The sequence below is a fragment of the Rhinopithecus bieti genome, unplaced genomic scaffold (assembly GCF_001698545.2).
Source record: "Rhinopithecus bieti isolate Rb0 unplaced genomic scaffold, ASM169854v2 scaffold_76910, whole genome shotgun sequence".
Classification (NCBI taxonomy): Eukaryota; Metazoa; Chordata; class Mammalia; order Primates; family Cercopithecidae; genus Rhinopithecus; species Rhinopithecus bieti.
The window spans coordinates 171,460-178,594 of record NW_016828387.1 but is presented as its reverse complement, the minus strand read 5'-3'; the positions used below and the strand labels follow the sequence as shown (position 1 = coordinate 178,594).

Here is a 7,135-nt window from a genome sequence, read left to right as displayed (position 1 = left end):
AAAAAAAAAAAAAAAACCCCAGAATGGTGGGAAACGTTCATTGTGCGCCAGCCTGGTGATTTGCTCAGCAAAACTCAAGTTGATGTGATATAAACAACGTCTGCTGCTTCCAGGGGCCTGCCACAATATTTTCTTTTAAGTGCTACTCACGCCTGAAATACACTTCTGGTTTTGAAATGTGGTTCTCAGCCCATGTACGACTGCAAACCACCCGTTCCCTTATTAAGAGTTCCATTTTTAATTCTCGAATGTAGGTTTCCTAAGCGCATGATGTCAGCCCAGATGGGAAATCTGACAGGGCAGGGGGACTGGAGGCCTCCCCTTGGAGAGGGTCAGCGTGATGACAGGACAGGGCTTTCGCACTGGGAACTTAGCATCATCTCCGTGCACTGTTAACGCCTCTGCTCCCCAGAGCCCAGAGATCTGATTACTCTTTATATTTTCTCTTTTTTCTGTTGTTAACTTTGTACATTTTGCTGCAAAAATAGTGAATCCAAAAGCCATATAGCATCTCTTTGCCAAGGCCATAATACTAGGAAAAAACTTGGAATTTTCTCTGCAATTTCCTCCCCACTTCTTACCCCACCTGGAGATATTATCAATAGCATGAGGCGTGGCGAAGCCTTCACGGGGTATGGACTTTCTCTACACTCCAAGAAACGAAAACCGACACACATATACACACATATGTAATGATAAATGTATATTTATTTTTACAAAAACAAGATATCAAAAATCAGTGATACAAGATGAGTAAGTTTGAGAGATCTGCTGTATATAGCTAACAATAGGATACAGTGCACATAAACATTTGTTAAGAGGGTAGATCCCACGTTAAATATTCTTACTCCACACACAAAAGGACACATGGCAAGTTTTGGAGATGATAGATATGTTTATTACCTTGAATTTTTTTTTTTTTTTTTTTGAGACAGTCTTGCTCTGTTGCCCACGTTGGAGTGCAGTGGCGTCCTCTCAGTTCACTGCAACCTCTGCCTCCTGCGTTCAAATGATTCTCATTCCTCAGCCTCCTGAGTAGCTGGGACTATGGGCGCACCATACCCGGATGATATTTGTATTTTTAGTAGAGATGGGTTTTCACCATTTCGGCCAGTCTGGTCTTGAAGTCCGGGCCTCAAGTGATCAGTCTGCCTCGGCCTCCCTAAGTGCTGGGATTACAAGGTAATACTTGATTCTTGATTGTGGTGAGACTATCAGCAGGTGCATGCATATGTCCAAATGCATCAAATTATACACATTAAATATGTGCAGTTTTCTGGTATGTCAATTACACCTCCAGACATCTTTAAAACAAAACAAACAAACAGAAAAACCAGACTATCAACTTTTCTCACTTAACTATATTCATTATCATGTCAGATCAACCCATCAATCATTCCTTTAAATGGCTTCCTACCATATCATGACATTGATGGGTCAGCATTTACTGAACCGTCCTGGGTGGCGGATGTTTAAAATGTTGTCAGAAGAACTCCATGACAGAGGAAGCGAGTTAATGTGTGTCATTCCGAATTTGCAACGGGAGAAACTGAGGCACGGAGCCATTCACGTGGCCAGTCCAAGGCTCCCACCAGTTCCCAAGAGATGTAGGGGCAGAGCGGAGTCTCGCACTGCAGCACCGCTCTTGCTTCATGCCTCCACAAGGTGTATTGTTAAACTTGCTCCTGCACAGCCTCTGTTGACAAACTGCCCGTCCTTGCTAAAGCTAGGATCCTCACAGGAACCTTGCCTTTCTCTCTTGCTTCAGAAGTCCTGTTAGGCTGGGCGTGGTGGTGCACACCTGTAGTCACAGCTACTTGGAAAACTGAGGCAGGAGGATCGTTTGAACCCAGGAGTTTGAGGCTACAGTGAGCTATGACTATGCTACTGCACTCTAGTCTGGGCAACAGAGCAAGACCCGATCTCTACAAAATAAATAAATGAAAAGTTCTGTTGAACCCTATTCTGCCACTAACTGTGAAGAACAGACAGGTGGGTTGGAGGAGTTTAATTCCTTCTTTCCCAGAAAGCCACGGGCTCCTTATGCAAATCTACCTCCTCCCTCCCGCATGGTCATTTTTGCATGCTGGGGTCCCTAAGCGTCTCTCTAGGCTCTGTCTCACCTGCCTCTCCTCCCCAACCCCAGCATCAGAGCCCTTCTTATCTTCCCTCTACACGTCCAACAGAGACGAGGGATTGATTCTGCAAAGAACAAAGAGAGTTGACTTCAAGGTGACTTTCAGACATGAAATTCATACAGAAGTTATAGAAGTCCAAACATGGCTTTATAGATTCAGGAACACAAGTGGTTTAAATGAACACAACATGTCTTGTTTATTCAGACGCATGATCAGCTTCGCCTGTTTCAGTCTAAACAGAACGTGTATCAAGGATTTAGCTCACTAGTTTCCCATACTGCAGCGTGTGCCAAACTGCTTTTGCAGCTCAGGCACCCCCAGATTTCAAGGAGAAGTTACAGTTTTGAGACTTACGTGTCATCTTTCAGGCTTGAAAATAAAAAAACAAAACAGCAATCACTTCTTCATACACACATATATATATCCTTAGTCATTCTGTGTGACTTGTTTTGCATAAATGGTATCTACAGTACATTATGTAAATTGTGCTTTCCCAATACATTCTCCACCTGATGCAGACAGGCAGTGGTGGGGATGGATGAGAATGGGCTCTCTCCCTGGGTGATGTCACAGAGAAGGAGTGCTGGTCTACTCTGTGGATGGGGACAGAAAGACAAGGACAGGACATCTAGGTGGACAATTCCATGCTTTTCACAGATACTGGCCTACCTGCCCAGGAGAAGTGTTTGTTTTTGTTGTTTGTTTGTTTTTGAGATGGAGTTTCACTCCTGTCACCCAGGCTGGAGTGCAGTGGTACAATCTTGGCTCACTGCAACCTCTGCCTCCTTGGGTTCAAGCGATTCTCCTGCCTAAGCCTCCTGAGTAGCCAGGACTACAGGCACGCACCACCATGCCCGGCTAATTTTTGTAGTTTTGGTAGAGATGGGATTTCACCATGTTGGCCAGGCTGGTCTTGAACTCCTGACCTCAAGTGATCCACCCGCCTCAGCCTCCCAAAGTGCTGGGATTACCAGCGTGAGTCACCGTTCCTGGCCCATACATGATCTTTTGTGGCACCACTTCAAAAAGAAATGAATGGGCCAGGCATGGTGGCTCATGCCTGTCATCCCAGCACTTTGGGAGGCTGAGGCAGGAGGCTGAGGTGGGAGGATCGTTTGAGCCCAGGAGTTTGAGACCAACCTGAGCAACATAACGAGACCCCAGCTCGACAGGAAAAAGCAAAAAAAAAAAAAAAAAAAAAAGCCAGGTGTGGTGCTAACGCCTGTAGTCCTAGCTACTTGAAAGGCTGAGTTGGAAGGATTGCTTGAGCCCAGGAGTTTGAGGCTGCAGGGAGCTTCAATGATAGCACCATTGCACTCCAACCTGGGCAATAGCACGAGACCCTGTCTCCAAAACAGAAGTAAAATAAAAAGAAATGAATAGATGCTTCAGTGAAAACGAGAACATTCGACATTTATTCGCTTTAATTCTGAATTGTTCTAATTTGCCTGTGTCCCAAAAGGTTATTGTTGTGTTAGGGTGGGGGCTTTGAGGGACAGAGTGATTCCGGAAAAAAAATTGCACATGTAATACAATCATCTTGAAGAAAACCCAAACAATGTATAGCACACGTTTACCTGGTAAGAAGTGAAGGAAGCCTTTCAACAGCTTTCCTAGTCTACCTCCCTCCAAGGGGATGTGTACCCTTCCACCCCCTGTGTACCGCTCCTGGGGACCAGCAGCACCAGCATCACCCCAAGACACTTCTTAGAAATGCGGAGTCTCAGGCCCCACTCCAGACCTCCTGAGTCACAACCTGCTTCTTAGCAAGATTCCCCAAGTTGAAGTGTAAGAAGCACTGGTATTTGCTATTTTTATATCATTAACTTACCTATTTATATATACGTCTACACACAGGCTCCTTCCTGGGTTTAGAATATGGCTGTCATGGCCTAGTGTGGGGGCTCACGCTTGTAATCCCACCACTTTGCGAAGCCGAGGTGGGTGGATCACTTGAGGTCAGGAGTTTGAGACCAGCCTGGCCAATATGGTGAAGCCCCCTCTCTACTAAAAATACAAAAATTAGCTGGGTGTGGTGGCGCACGCCTGTAATCCCAGCTACTCAGAAGGCTGAGACAGGAGGATTGCTTGAACCTGGGAGGCGGAGATCTCGGAGTGAGCCAAGATCGTGCCACTGCACTCCAGCCTGGGCAACAAAGCCAGACTCTGTCTCAAAAAAAAAAAAAAAAAAAAAAAAAAGAATATTGCTCTCGTTTGAACAGTGGTCCTCAAGGTGCGGTCCAACATCAGCATCTCCAGGGAGCTCGTTAGAAATGCAAATGACCTGGGCCCAGCTCCGAGCTGCTGAATGCGGAATCCGTGTTTAACAAGCACTCTAGGGGAGGCGGATGCACGCTCACAAGTGTGGAACCCCTGCTGTAGAAGGGGGACACTTACCCCTGGGAGCTCCTGCTCCCTCCCTCTCTCCCTGTGTCTCCCTCCGAGAGCCCGTTCTGGCCTGGCCAGTTCACCGAGGGAAGGGCAGAATCCAGTTCTACCAGGCACACAGGAGGCGCTCCACGAACGCCTCCTCCAGTTAGGAATCTCAGACTCATACAGGTTTCCCCAAATTCACTCAAGCTGGGTTTCAGAGTGCACGATGCGGCGGTCCTGGATTGGGGTCATTGCATAACGTCTCGAAAGCCATTCCAGCAGCCCCTTGGTGCATCCTTCGTGATGCAAAGAAAACCTGTGTGATCTGACGGGAGCTCCGTTTACGGAGGCCGCCTCCGAAGCAGCAGCCTTTCCCGGCAGCTGCTCACAAGCGCCCATTTTACAGAGGGGCAAGCGAGGGCTCAGAGCGGGAGGTTTCAGATTTGCGTGTCAGAATTGCTCCAAGCCTGGGCAGGGTTGCTTCTTTTTCGAATGCAATGCCTACAGTGGATTTCCTTTCAAAAATAGCAAGCCAGACAGACACCAGCTGACTCTGGGTGTGGGCTCTGTATCAGGCAACGGCAGGGCTTTTGTTGGAGCGGATAAAATTGGATTTTCCTGTGCAGAAGAATGTGGAGGGGCCCTTAAGCCAAACGCCAGAAGCTGGAGGTCTCCTTGCCCCAAGGGTGTTGGAGCTTCCCTGAGGCCATGATCTGCAGCTGACCCTTTGAGTTTGCGAGTCCCGCCCCACCCCCGGAGCCCTCCACCTTCTCCCAGGGGATGAAGCGTCCCAGGGGTAGCTGTGTGTACGGAGCCGATCGCCGGGGTCGGCCAGATTTGCGGCCCAGACGCGCCGAGGCTGGACCACCCAGACTTCTACTTTCTGCGAGGGAATGAGGGGAGCTTGAATCCAAACCCTTGAAGGAAAACAGTTGGTCAGGTCTGCAGTCCAGGGGTAAGGATCCACTGGCAGAATGCGACAGGAGTCGACCACTCCTAAAAAGTCTCCACCCTACAGGATAAGGCTGGACACCAGGCACGGACGGGGTTCGAACCCGTGATCTTCGGTTTACGAGACCGACGCCTTACCACTTGGCCACCGCGCCTGCGTTACGATGGCGGCTTCGCGAACCTCTATCCTGGCGCTGCTCCCGTGCGCTCGCCCGGCGGGCACGAGCGCGCACCGCCCCCTTCCCCGTTGCGGCCGGCGGGGCGGGGCTTCAACGGGCGCGTGCTGGCGGGTTCGGGGGCTCGGGGGCTCGGGGGCTCGGGGACGCGGCCCGCGGGGTCCTCCGTAGCCCGCAGCGGGCTGGGGGACCTCTGGAGCCGGGGCGCGGCTGGATCAGTGTCCCGAGGGTCCCACGGGCGGGGCGCCGGCGGAAGGCGGGTTCGAATCCCAGCCCCGCCAGGGATGTGGCGCCTCGGGCAGGCTCGACTCGGAGCTTCAGTTTCCCCTCTAGAGCGAGGCACCCAGGAAGCCAAGGAATGGTGGCAGTTTTCCTTATCAGCCCGACTCCGGGCCGTCCACCGCCGCCTTGCAGGGATCCCACGCCCAGCCAGGGTTGCTGGATGGAGGCGTGAGATTTAGAAAATAAAAGCTCCTGGAATTTCCGCCTTTGGGAGGCCCGGGCGGAAGAATCGCTTGAGCCCAGGAGTTCCGGGCTGCAGGGAGCCGAGATCGCGCCACTGTACACTAGCCTGGGCGACAGAGGGAGACCTTGCCTCAAAGAAAAGAAAAAAATAAAACAAACAAACAAACAAAAAACCGAAAGTTTCTTCTTTCCCCAGTTTACCTGTTTAGCCTGGATGTATCCCCGGTCCCAAGACCAGCAGCAGCACCTGGGATTTTGTTAGAAATGCAACTTCTCTCCCGCCCAGACCTGCTGACTCGGCGGCTAAGGCAGCCAGCCCCAAGGCATCTGACAGTTTAATGTGCACGCTTGTATTTATAGATTCAGACATGCCCTTTGATTTCCACACAAATGGACTGATTTACTGTTCTCTGCGCTTTGAGTTTTCATGAATTAATGTATGATGTGTTCATTGAATGGCTCTTGGTAGGTAATACAGTTTAATCACCACAACTAATAGCATTGTTTGAGAAATATAACAATTTCTATTATTCATGCATGTGTTGTGTAATATTAACACAAATAGCAAATCATATATACTAAAGTATATACTATAATGGGATTATTATACATGGGTGGGTTACCTTAGTCTCTAGTAGCTACATGCTTTTCCATTGAGTGGCTGTGCTACAATTGATTTAAACTATTGCTGTAAGGTGGGCATTAGGTTGACTGGAGGTATTTTGCGCACAGAACATGCTGCTGTGTGTGTCTCTGCCTGCTGGTACCAGTGATGCGGTAGGGTATATAGGGGCCTATACTAAGAACGTCCACAGCCTACCATGCAGGTGTATAGGCAAATAGGAAGCTGAAAAATACCAGGGAGATGCTTTAAATGTCAAGGTTTGGGCAGGTGAGTAGAAAAGGTATAATTTTCCCTCCAGGCATCAGGACTGGAACCCTGAGGCCTTGCACCTGGAGTGCTGTGGCGCTCTAAGTGCAAATCACCTGGTAGCTCCCCAATTAAAAGAAAGACTTGGAGAACATTTATCA

General features: G+C 49.2%; 1 non-coding gene across 1 annotated transcript; it reads right to left on the bottom strand.

The window, feature by feature from the left end:
• Positions 1-5,545: 5,545 nt before the first annotated feature.
• Positions 5,546-5,617, bottom strand: TRNAT-CGU (transfer RNA threonine (anticodon CGU)). The gene has a single exon. It is a non-coding gene; the product is annotated as a tRNA-Thr (tRNA).
• Between the last annotated feature and the right edge of the window lie 1,518 nt (positions 5,618-7,135).